Source organism: Panthera leo, chromosome A1 (genome assembly GCF_018350215.1).
Source record: "Panthera leo isolate Ple1 chromosome A1, P.leo_Ple1_pat1.1, whole genome shotgun sequence".
Classification (NCBI taxonomy): domain Eukaryota; kingdom Metazoa; phylum Chordata; class Mammalia; order Carnivora; family Felidae; genus Panthera; species Panthera leo.
Genome location: NC_056679.1, coordinates 83,024,060 through 83,037,447, shown reverse-complemented (window position 1 = coordinate 83,037,447; position 13,388 = coordinate 83,024,060). Strand labels below are relative to the sequence as shown.

At 44.5% G+C, this 13,388-nt stretch overlaps 1 protein-coding gene across 1 annotated transcript in view; it reads left to right on the top strand.

The window, feature by feature from the left end:
* The window catches only part of LOC122229494 (atherin-like), a 77,941-nt gene that overhangs the window by 63,155 nt on the left and 1,398 nt on the right, over window positions 1-13,388 (top strand). The gene's annotated exons all lie outside the window — the stretch shown is intronic.

The following is a 13,388-nucleotide window of genomic DNA, read 5'->3' as shown; positions in this document are numbered from 1 at the left end:
CTGAATGCATGTATCCATTCTAGCAGTGTTTTTGGCGGAGGCTTTCAGGATGTCCACATAGAGTATCGTGTCGTCTGTAAACTGTGAAAGTTTGACCTCTTTGCCAACTTGGATGCCTTTTATTTCATTTTGTTGTGTGATGTCTAATGCTAGGACCTCCAACATCATATTAAACAACAGTGGTGAGAGTAGAAATCCCTTCGTGTTCCTGATCTCAGGGGAAAAGCTCTCAGTGTTTCTCCATGGAGGAGGCTATTAGCTGTGGGCCGTTCATATGTGGCTTTTAGGGTTTGAAGGTCTATTCCTTCTATCCGACTTTCTTGAGGGTTGTATTAAGAAAGGGTGCTGTATTTTGTCAAATGCTTTTTCTGCATCTATTGACAGGATCATATGGTTCTTATCCTTTCTTCTCTTCATGGGATGTGTCATGTTCATTGATTTGTGAATATTGAACCAGCCCTGCCGCCCAGGAATGAATCACACTTGATCCTGGCGAATCATTCTCTTAATATACCGTTGCATTGTGTTTGCTAGTATCTTGTTGAGAAGAAGAAGAAGGATTAACTCTGCTTTAAATGTCTGGTAGGATTCCCCTGGGAAGCCATCCTGCCCAGGACTCTTATTTGTTGGGAGATTTTTAATAACTGATTGAATGTCTTCATGGGTTATGGGTCTCTTCACGTTTTCTATTTCTTCCCGTTTGGCTTTTGGTAGTGTGTGGGTGTCTAGGAATTTGTCCATGTCTTCCAGGTTGTCCAGGTTGTTGGCATATACTTTTTCATAGTATCCTCGGATTCTTATTGTATTTCTGTTGGGTTGGTTGTGATCTCTCGTCTTTCATTTGTGATTTTATCTTTTTGGGCCTCTCTTTCTTCTTTTTGAGAAGTGTGGCAAGGGTGTTATCAATTTTGTTTATTTAAAAAAAAAACATCTCTTAGATTCACTGATGTGTGAAACCTTGTTTTTGGATTCTATAGGATTTATTTCTGCTCTACTCTTTTTTGTTTCCCTTCTTCTGCTGACGTAGGGCTTTCTTTGCTGCTGTGTTTCTAGTTCGTTTAGGAGTGAAGTTAGTTTCTGTATTTGGGACCATCCTTGCTTCTGGAGATAGGCCTGGATTACAATGTATTTTCTTCTAAGGACTGCCTTTGCTGCATCCCAAAGGGTTTGGTTTGCGTGTTTTCATTTTCATTTGTTTCCATATGGTTTTTAATTTCTTCCTTAATCGCCTGGTGGACCCATTCTTTCTTGAGTAGGAAGTTCTGTAACCTCCATGCATTTGGAGGCTTTCCAATTTTTGTTCTTGTGGTTGATTCCAAGTGTCTGAGTGTTGTGATCTGAAAATATGCATGGTATGATCTCAGTCCTTTTATATTTGTGGAGGGCTGTTTTGTGACCCAGGATGTGATCTATATTGGAGAATGTTCTATGTGTACTTAAGAAGAATGTGCATTCTACTGCTGTTGGATGAAAAGATCTCAATATATCGGTGTTGATATCCATGTATATAAATGTATATATTAAGGCCAATATATATCTATGTATATCTGAATACATCTGGTCCAATGACACATTGGATCTGTGTTTCCTTACTGATTTTCTGCCTTGATGATGCGCCTATTGCCATGAGTGGCGTCTTAAAGTCGTCTACAATCATGGTATTTGTATGTATACATTTATTCATGTCTGTGATTAATCGATTCATATATGTGGGCCTTTCACTTTGGGGACATAACCATTTGCAATTGTTAGCTCCTCTTGATGGATAGACCCCTTAATTATGATCCAATGCCCTTCTGAATCTGTTACTACAGTCTTTGGTTTAAAATCTAGTCTGTCTGATGGAAGTATGGCGACTTCAGCTTTCTTTTGACTTCTAGTAGCATGATAGGTGGTTCCCCATACCTTCACTTTGAATCTGGAAGTGTTCTGGGGTCTAACATCAGTGTCTTGTTGACAGCATATAGATGGATCTTGTTCTTTGGTTTTGTTTTGTGTTTTATCCATTCTGATTCCCGGTGTCTTTTGATTGGGGCGTTGAGTCTATTCACACTCAGAGTGATGAGTTAAAGATATGGATTTAGTGTCATTGTATTATCTGAAGGTTTCATGCTTTTGGTGAGGCCTCTGGTCCTTTGTAGTCTCTGCTGCTTTCCACTCACAGAGTCTCCCCTTAGGGTCTCCTGCAGGGCTGGTTTCGTGGTCATGAACTCCATTAGGTTTTGTTTGTCTTGGAAAGCCTTTCTGTCATTTTCTATTCTAAATGACAGCCTTGCTGGGGAGAGGATTCTTCGCTGCATGTGTTCCCATTTATCACATTGTTTCCTACCCCTCCCTTCTGCCCTGCCAAGTTTCATTGGATAGGGCTGCTGCTACCCTTCTGTGTCTTCCCTTGTCGATTAAGACCCGTTTGTCCCTAGCTGCTTTCAGAATTCTCTCTTTATCTTTGTATTTTTCCAGTTTCGTTTTGACATGTCGTGGTGTTGACCTGGTTTTGTTGATTTGGAAGGGAATTCTCTGTGCTGCCAGTACTTGGATGCCTGTTTCCTTCCCCAGATGAGGGAAGTTCTCAGCTACTTTGTATCTTTTCCTATAACTGGAACCTCACAATAGATGCCTTTGTGTCTGCCCACACATTCTAAGATGGGACAGATTAATTTCTGTATTTTGTGTTTATTTGAAACAGAATTTTTCTCATTTGATATTGAAATCCCCAAAGGATTAAAAGTTGGATGTGAAAAAAATTAGACCCCTTTGGTAAAATTGTCATAACCTTGGGGCAGAGGCTCCTGTTCCTTCTGTGACACCATAGCCTGATGCCGGAGGAGACATGGTTGTTGCCCCTTTGGTGAAAACTTAAAGAAGGAAATGCAAAAAGCTGGACAGTGGGACCACATAGGGGAAAAGTGTTACTCACAACCCAACTCCAGAGAAACGTTTCCCAAGCCTCTGTTCCCAAAATACTCCAAAGTCCATGTGTTCCTTGGATGAAGAGCAAACACATGCAGGTCCAAGGGGAGGCGACCTCCATGGGGAGCAGTTGTCAGAGATGTGGGACGTTCCTGGAAGGAATTCAGGCAAATTAAACCCTATGGGGCAGTGCTGATCGCCCTCAGATTGTGGTTTATGGTCTGGGGAGCAGCAGGTCCGTTGACAACATAAGGAAACCAAGCCCCAGGAGATTCACAGTGAAAAGTCCTGACCTGAAGGGGAGCAGCTGTCCAGTACCAGGAGAGTTCATGGAGCCCAACTCATCTGGTATCAAGAGAGACCACAGAGCCCTGGTGGTCCCGTACTGGGAAAGCCTACAGAGCCCAGGGTCCTCCCTTTCCCAGCCATCATGTCTGGTCCCAGGCTGATTGCTCAGCTCTGCTCCCCTGAGTTCAGAGGGGCCTCATGGCAGGAGAGTGGGGTGCTCCAGGAGGTGGGATCTGAGTTCCAGAATGCTGAGACACAGGCCCGACGTTATGACAATCAAAATTCAAGGGTACTGGGATGCTCACCTAGCTTGTTTTACTAGTGAACCCAGGCTATGATGTTAGCTTTAGTTTCCACATCTGTGACTGGAGGACATAACTTGGCCTTCTTGATGGGTTGTCTGTTGGATTCTCTGAGAGATGAGGTGGAATCATTGCCTGGTGCCTACAAGACATAAAGAGCCAGCTGGCAGGTTGCCACATGATCCTCTAGGGCAGGGCACTCCTGGAAGACCCTGATCAGGTCTCTGCCTGGTTCCCACCTCCTGGGAACATTCAGCATTGTCTGAGGAGATGGAGATGATCCCGGATGTCAGCAGGTGCTACACGAAGGAAGGCCAGCCATGGGAGGAGAGCGGGACACACCCTGTGCCACCTTCTAGGACCCAGGCTGTTATACCCTCTGACCTCAGCCCAAAAAAATTCCCCTGCTGTGTGGACTTGACCTCCATCATTCACTTCTTCAATCCCTCTCTCATTCACTCCCTCATTCACTCACTTCTTCTTCATTCAACAGGTGATCTCTGGTCCCTGCCATGTGCCCAGCACACTGACTCCATACATGAGCATGACCCCAAGGGGTCACCACATGAGGCATCTTCCTTTGCAGAGTCTGCGCCCTCCTACGCTCTGCCTCCTTTGACGAGGCTCAAGTCTGCTGTGTGACCGTGTCCCCCTGACCAGCTCTGTCCCCAGGGCTTGAGGTCCTCAGGATATCTGTGCTCCCAGGCTGCCAGGAGAGGCTGTGCCTGTGACTGTGGTGAAGGACCGAATCCTCTGGCAGAGTTCAGGGTCACAGATGCGACTCTTCTGCAGGGGCAGGTGGACTCTGGGGGCATGAGGTGTCATCAGCAGGACTGCAGTGCTGTCCTAGTGCATTGCCAACTTCAGTTTCCCAAATCCAGGACCAATACCCTAACAGCACCTGCCATACACCCTTGTGCTGTCAAAGTGACAGTCCCCATCCTGTTTCCCTGCTTGCAGCCTGCTTTCTTTGCATTTGATCATGTTCTATCCCGACTTGGGAAGGTGGGGTCCTTCTTCTGTGTGATAAGATTATAAACAAGGAACATGGAAGATCCTGCCCTTGTGCAGACTTGGATTCTCAATGTTTCTCTTGTCTAGAAATAGAGTGGATGCAGAACTGAATAAAAGAGTGGCTACTGTCAGGAAGGAGAAAAGAGCCCTGAGTAAGGGTCCTTGCTCTGTATTTTTAGCATCAGAAGGCTTACCAACATGATGGATGTATAGAAAGAATAAAAGGGTGATTATTAACCTATGTGTGTGAGAGAAAGGAGCTTTTTATGTTATGTGGTGTTAGGGTTTGGGTCAATATAAAAAAAAAATCCTGGCATCCAGCAGATGGCTGTTCATGACAGGCATGAGACACATTGTCTGTTTATCTTAATTTGCCTACAGATAAGACAGAGAATGCTACCTCAGAGTTAAGAAGGCAGGTTTCTGTTGCTGGTTAGCTCTGCTCCAGGTGATTTCACCCTGTTGAGGCTGTCTTTATCCCTCTTTACCTGTATACCTATTCTGGAGCTTCCATCTTCTGAAAGCAGCTTTCTGCTTTTGTACTATGCTGGGGGTGCTTTCGCCCTGTTTACGTAATCTTGGATGCTTTCACTCTGTGTCTTCCTATTCCTGTGTCTTTGTTCTATGCTGGGGGTGCTTTCGCCCTGCTTACCTCTTCTGGATGCTTTCATCCTGCGACTTCCTATTCCTCTTTTTCCATGCCCAGGGCACTTTTGCCCTGCTTACCTAAACTTGGATGCTTTCATCCTTAGCCTTGTTAACCCATTGGTACAAGCTCAGGGATTCCTATACTGAATTCCCATGATCCCAACCTTTTTTTTTTTTCTTGGTTTTCTCTAGTTTTTTGTTCACAGACCGTCATGACAAGTTCCTGGTCCTTGTTTTGTTTTTGGGTGGCTTGGCGGGTGACTCTGCAAAGATATAGAAAGAGACACGGTATAAGTATTCTGCTTCCCAGAGTTATCCAGAATTTGACATGTGTGCTGCCTGTAAGTGAAAAGATTTAAGTCATGCCACATTGCCCACGAATCAGGCCATTCATTTCTAATTTGGTCTTCTGTATATTGTAGCTGTTGGCTCAATGTCACAACCAAATTTCCTATAATGTTAGAGGCATAGAAAGGAAAAAAAAAAACACTGTAAAGGTGTGTCTGTAAAGCATCCCAGGCTTGGCAGTGACTATAAGGAATGGCAGTTATGCAAATATGCTGGTCGTTAAGGTCACGGGGCAGTTTAGAGTGGAGGAACAAGGTCTTTTTCCAATAAATTCCACTGCAGCTTCAAAAGCTTCAAGGCAGGCCAAAGCTTGTCTATCGATAGAAATTTGGTTTATTAATTTTTTGGTAGTATTGACCACAAATTAACGAGGACATGGGCTGTTTGATGCAGGCCGATTCCAGTGACACTGGCAGAGGGTATAATGCTTACTGCTGCTAAGGTGCCCATGATTAAACGGCCAACAAATCATTTTGCCTTACAGCTGAATACCAGTGTTTAACAAGCTTGGAAAGTGAGCCTCATCCTGATGGATGCATATAGGGCTCAGAGCTATTAATAGGAACCCAGGCTGAGACACACTAAGAACTAATAAAGAGGAGAAATTTAATTGGTAGATGTTATATTTATTTACTCAGGACATAAACCCACCCATGGTGGTAGAAATGTTATACTTATTTTCTATTGGTTGGGTTTGTAAAGTGGAGGTAATAAAGAGAATGTAAGGAGAAGGAATGGAAATAGTAGGCCATGCAAATTGGTCAGGGAGTCCCATGTTTTGTTAATATGTTTATTTATATAAATTCCATCATGGCTAACACTATGAGTCAAGAAGGGAAGGCCTAGGTCTCAAAAATTAACAACCATTTTACATTTTCCTTTATGAGTAGAAATATAGGGCCATACCAACCTCTGTCTTTCCAAAAAAAAAATATTATTCTTACTAGATTGGTCAAAGGATATGGTCTTATTCAAATATTTTGTTTCAAGGTGGCCTCTGGGACCCAGTCAATTAAAGTCCAAGTGACCTAGCGAATATTATGCTCAGTCTCTCCATACCAGGTTGTCCAACGAATATTATTCCAGCGGTGGTATGAATACTTGAGACTAGAACAAGCTGGAAGATTAGGAGTGTGAGATAAGTTTGTTTTTGAGGTATATCAAAATTTGTGGTTGAGAAAAATTTTAAATTGTCTGGCCTTGTAGAGGTTTTGGGCTGTACATGTAAATACCAGTTGATTCCTCATTTGAGACCAGCACATAAGTTACTAAGTTTAGTAACACACCTAAGGAGGTTCTGAAGTAAGCCACCATTGTGGTCTGGTCATATAAAGCCAATGCTCTTGTTCAGCTTGGAAGGGTGGGTTAAGATTGGCTCCTCCCATGATCTCCATGTCATTATTGCTAATAGGTATATCCCCATCTGGGAGTGTTAAGCTTGTCACATATAGGTGTGTTATGTAGATGAGCATAATCTAAATATTGAGCTTGGCCTGGACAAATGAAGGCAAGGAGAAGAATCAGGGTTACCTGTATCGAATTCCTGTCAGTGATTGAGATCATGGCTATCAGATGCGTTTCAGAAGTATATGCAATACCATTGTGTTGTAAGAGGATGCTTGCCTGGTTAGACAGATATTTGAGGCTTCCCAATGTTATATCAGGGACAAAGACTTGCATTTGCGAAGTGGCTTCAGGGTGAAGAGTCAATGAAGAGGGTTCTTCCAAAAAGGGGGGCGTGGTTTCCCATTCTTCCGAGACTCATTCTCTGGAAGTCCTGGTCATTTGGAAGATATCATGGTGGTCTCCACCATGCCAAGGTACAGCTTTACCAACTGAGAGGGAACCCACAGAAGTCCAAGAAAGAACACAGTCCTAAAAGAACACAAGCATATCCTCAACCCAGGTGGAAGTTTAGTGGGCCCAGTCTGTGTGGGCCCCCCTCCAGGGGTTTTGTATAGCACCATAGGATGAGAAGGTTTCTCTGATTTTGAAGAATGTGGCATAGCTGTGGTTAGTCCTTGAGGATTAAGATTTTAGAAGTGAAGAATAATCACAGCACAAAAAGGAGCTGAGGTTGTTATGCGGACAGCCAAGGTATCCCCCCCCCTTTTTGACATATATTTGAGCTTATTATGTGCTCATTTTACAATTGCTTCGCCTTATAGATTAAAAGGAATGCATAATTCTGACCAAGCCTTAAGTAAACAACTCAAAAGGGCATGCTATTCTGTTTTTTTAACCCTATTTGTTAAGATTGTGTTTTTACTTATTTATTTATATCTTTAACAAAAATATGTTTTTATTTTCATATCTACTTTTACATATCTCTTACTCTTTTATACACAGAATTACTTTCTTTATTTACATTAGCCTAATTACATTTAGCAGAATTTTAAAGCTTAGAGACCTTAGTCTCTAGTGAAAACTTAGTAGTAACATTTGTGAACTCTGCTATATCAGAAATTTTGTAGGTGGCAGACTTATGAAGCACAAGTTATATTTTTAATAGATTTTAGTAACCTTAGGTTTTTGGTTTTTGTTTGTTTGTTTGTTTGTTTGTTTTTTGCCATAGAAACCCATAACACAAATCTATATTTACTAAGCAATGCTTCAGCATTCTATTTGTTGTGGAAGAGACCTCAATGTCCAATGGATTTAACTTAATTTATCATTTAAATAAAAACTAAAGTGTAAGGATACCAAAGTCCCTGAAGGGCATTTAAACAATTACCCATGAAAAGTAGAGATAGACAAAGTTAACGATTGCTTTAAGTTATCCTTTTGCTAACAAATTGGAACACAGATAACATGAGCTAATTTGACCTTCAGTAAACCTTAGTAGAATGAATGAATATTTATTAGTCAATTCTGATCATTTAAAAGAAATGAGCCCTGGGTGTTGTCTGCAAATCAATTTGTCAATCAATTATATTAAAATAAATAAAATGCATGTCTATCCTAATTTTATTTCATTTGTGTCCTCTTACAAGTTTACCATTGTCATTTTTTTTCCTGTGGAACCAGTGAGGAAATCTGAAGTGGGTGGTGAAAGTCTAAGGGGGAATTTTTTTGCTCTTTGACAATGTGGAGGTAGTAGGTAATGCTGCTTGAGACAATGAAGAGCCAGATATGCAGACCTCACCCCAGGTGGTGCAGAAATTGTAAGAGGGGGAAGGGAAGGCAGAAAAAGTGAGGTGCCACCAAGTAGCCTGGAGGCAGACAAAGGCACAGAGGGTAGAGAAAGAGTTTTCATGGTCCCAAAGCCTGTCAGCTCAGATAGATGAGCAGGTACAGATTTTTGTTTTGTTTTGTTTTATTTGGTTTTGCACTAGTGGATTAGGCAGTCCATGTCAGGCCAGAGAAGACAGGGACATTCCCCAAAGCAAAAGGAGTTTCAGCGGCTGCTAGGGAATATTCCTTAAAGTCTCCATCCCGAGGTACACTAATCAGAGACAATTGGCTCTATTCATTATAGTCATTGGCCCAGGAAATGAACGAGAGAGAAGCTCCCACATAAAGTTAGATATTGGGAGAAACGGGGAGAGACAGTTAGAGTCCCCTTCAATAGGGATGGCCTGTGTAGAATATGACACACTATTTTAGTGCATTGTTGTTTGACAATTATTCGAAGCCTGGCTAGCTGCCTTAGTTGGCAATAGTGTCCTGGGCCAGAAAATTGTTCAAAAGACACCAGGATAGCAGCATCAAAGTTATGCATGGCATGAGTCACACAACCATTTTAAAACTCTTGGGCATACACAGCATGGACGGCTGGGGTCAAAATCATTTTCATAAGAGAGCCCACATCACAGGCAGACATGGAATAAGTGCCACAAATAGGTTCTAAACTGATGATTTCAAAAGGGCCGTGGAGACCATTCAACTGAACTGATTTCTGCAATTCTTTTACTATTTGGCAGAGCAGGACTTCATGGACATATTGCCCATTTTGCCTGACAGTGTGAAATGGCTGGAAGTCACCTGCCTTATGGGCATCCTTAATGTACTTTTACATTGGGGTGAGGACTTTATCAGAACTAGTGGGTGAGGTTTCTGGACGCTCACTATCTTCTAACCCTTTTGAGTCGGGGGAGGAGTATCTTTTGGCTGTAAAGACACCAAAGGCACAGGCTGACTATAAAAGCTTAGTTTATTTCCCCTCTCCATTGGGTAATTCTACATCTTCATATACATCGTCTAAACTCAAGGGGACAAGGGCAGAATGGACAAGGGACTGAGTGAGGATTACCTCGGGGTTGGGGGCATCAGCCCCCTCAGAATGTTGAGCTTTTAATGTTTTCTGTACTCGTTCCCAGATATCCAGATCATAAGTTCCTTGTTTGGGGAACCAAGTGCATTGTTGCTTATTAATCATTTATAAATTAAGGAGTGCTTTCTGATTGAGTACATTGGTGAACCTATCCCAAAGATTGTAAAATATGAGTGTTATTATTTCTACTCTGGGGATAGGAAGTCTCCCATAAAAATTCTCTCAAAAGTCCCATGGCAGCAAAGCCTAATATAGTTTCACTTTTCTCTGCCCTCGTCAGGGAAAGATTGAGGTCTGATGCATTTTTTGTAGAGATCTTTTGTCATTCTGCAGAGTTCTGCTGTCCTTGAGTTGTGTCAGCTTCTGGCCATGTTCACTTCTAATCACGTTGACTTCTAGTCATGTCAGGGTCACGATCTGTCACAGAATTTGAGTCTGGAGTTCTCTCTTGTCCTAAATTTTCCCTCCTCATTTTTCTTTCTTTCTTTCTTTTTTTACTTTCTTTATTTATTATGAAGAGAGAGAGAGAGAGAGAGAACCAGTGGGGATGGGGCAGAGAGAGAGGAAGATAGAGGACCCTACGTGGGCTCTGTGCTGACAGCAGAGAGCCCAATGCGAGGCTCAAACCTATAAACCATGAGATCATGATCTGAGGTGAAGTCCAATGCCCAATGGACTGAGCGCCCCAGGCAACCCTAAGTTTTCTCTCACTAAATAATCAACGTTACTTTAGGATACAATTACTTCTTTTTTCCTCAAGAAAAAGTGCATCTTCTTTTCTTTTACTGAAAGCAAAGGTTGGGCCCTGGTGATAAAATGACAATTCAACACTTCAGGACATTCTGTTGCTATGGCCAAGATTGTTTACATTAATAACTCCTTTTTTCTGGAAAACTCAATGGAAGCCACAGACACAAAATCAGTAATTTGCAGAGGCAACAGTGGGGAAGGAAAGCAGGAAGAAAAAATCAAGCTAATTCTGACTCAGCAACAAGCCACCTGCTCCCTCTGCCCACTGTGCCTGCACCATAACCCCAGGTGACGTGTTTGCTCTTCAAGGTGTCAGGAGAAAGGGACTGGGTTTTCATTTAGCAGTTAATTCTGGGGACCTCAGTCCAAGGACACCTTGTGCCTTGTGCCAGCAGTGCACGGTTGAGTGTGAGGAAGAGACAAGGCTTAAAGCTAAAGTCCTAAATTCATAATGCTCCCCCATGATCCTTCTCCTCATGTGTGCTTGGCCGTGGTGGGATTACGATTCTGAAATCTCAGAACTGTTAGAGCCCTGAGGAAGCCATGGGTTCCCTGGAGCCCTGGTCATAGCCAAATATCTTTCATCCTGAGAATGGAGTCTCCATGCTGGTGGACAGGTCGAGAGCTGTCACCATACCCCATCTCCAAATCCTATTTCCTGAGATTTCCTTGGGCCCCTTCACTGACTGCACTGAGGGCAAGGAGTCCAGGTCCTGGTGCTGATGCTGACTGTGCTGTAAATTCCCCAAGGACTGTTCTGGGTGTATTAAGGGGTGCTGTAGGTGGAGTAGTGATGAGGGGCAAAGGACAAACCTGGTTCTAGGCATGTGAGCCTCTTATTTTGGCTCAGTGCTGCCACAATCCCTTTCTTCTAGAAGAGGACAGCAGGAGCCAGAGGCTACAGTGCAGATCTTAGTATGTGAGCAGGCTGCCCCGCCACAGAAACCCCTCACTTACAGCTGCATAGTTGCCTGGTCTCAGCCCCACTGAGGCTGCAGACCCACAGGGCATCCAAGACATTTCTTAAATGATCACTTGGTTGAAGAGATGTAGGAGCAGATATGGGGACAGGGAGGGGAAATTCAACTTGTATAAAAAAAGGCACTGGAGTAGTTAAAATAGGTACCTGTTGATTTCAAAAGGTGAGAAGCCAGTTAACCTACCGTTCCACCCACTTTTATCCCAAGCTCTTTTTATGCTCAGTGGCTTGTGTTCAGGGAAGCTGAATGCCTGCGGCATGGGGACATGCCTGCTCCTGGGCTGTCTTGTCTGGAGACAGAGACTTCTCCAACCTCATGCTGTGTCTTCAGTATTCTCACAGCCATCCTGGCTGGAAGAACTTCCCTTACAGCCTCCAAATCCACCTGCAAAGCAAAGAGGTTGTGTCCTGTATGGTCACCATCTGCTCCTGCAGAATTTTGGGCAGAAGTAATTCCTGCATCCCCCAAGGCCAGCCACACAGAGGTTCAGGGTGCCCTGGGGGTTACCTACCTGGCAAGCACTTCTGCCCCTGAACCAGTGGCCTAAGTGAGCCATTATGCAGAGCAGTCCATACAGAAGGCTGAAGTCGATCAGGATGCAGAAGCTGAAGGTTGGGCACAGAGCCCAAAGTGGGACACGAGGATACCAGTGACCACCACACCTCACCTGTTGCCCTAAGGAGCATGGGCTGGTAGGTGCCCATGGGCAGTGCCTACTTGATGTCTGTGTGAGGAACCCGGAGTCTGAAATTTGCCCCATATATGTGGTCCTGGGCCTTTCAGAGCTTTGGCTTTACTCCCCACCCCCTACCATAGTTCTGTCCTGAGGCTCCATCTGCCCTGAGTCTCGTATCCATTTGGATTTAATGCATGGTTTACCCAACAACAAATCAAGCCCACTCTGGGTTCAGGGCCCCCTCAGAAGAAAACCAGATTCCCCCTGTGGCCTCCACAGTGCTGTGGGGTCTGGCCCACCCTCCCTGCTGCTCTTCTGCCCCTCCCCTCACGCCCCCACTCTCAGCCACCCTCAAGCAGCTTCCTGGTCCTCAATCCTGCAAAACCCATGGCTGCCTCAGGGCCTTTGCATGCACTATTGCCTCCACCTAGGAAGCTCCTTAATAACTTAGGTGCCCAATGTCACCCGCTCAGAGAAGTCCTCTGATTCACCCACAGGAGACCTTCCCTACACCCTCCTGCCATCATTCTGTCCCTTTGTCCTTGAGACCAAGGGTTAGAGCCTGCCTTTGTGCTAGGCATTCGTTCATGACCAGCCCTGTTCACTGCTATCATACTGAGCTGGGCCTAGTGAAAAGTAGACTCTCTGTCCTTAATCTTTGAAGAATCCGCATTCCCCTGGCCCCTTGTAAGACTCTCCTTCCAAAGTGCATTCCACTTTCCCTCTGCATTCTGCTCCTCCCCGGGTAGAGGACCTCAAATCTTGGAAGTCTGATATGCTGTGTGATGTTGGCAGGCTGGGCCTGGATCTGGGCCCCATATTGGGGACTCAGGGGAGGGACCAGGCAGGCTCCGGGATGGGTGGCTGATGCAGGGTGCCTGAGCAAGGAGGTCCAGCCCAGATCTCCAGTCATTGCCACACGGGAGCACAGGCCCAAGAGTGCCAGACGGCCTGATTTTTCAAGAGAAGCCAGAAATCTGGATTCTGTGTTGACCTCTCCCAATTTCTAAATGCTGGCGACTAACTAGAATTCTTTCCGCTAATATCGCATGAGCTAAAGAAAGCCCATCTGTGGGCTTGCCGCGGTGACCCCTTGCCACAGGGCTGGGGTCCTGTAGGGGCTGGCGTGGAGCAGGGCTGTGAGGGAGCATGGCCTGCCCTGACCACAGCATGAGCAGCTGAGTGGCTGGGGAGGCCTG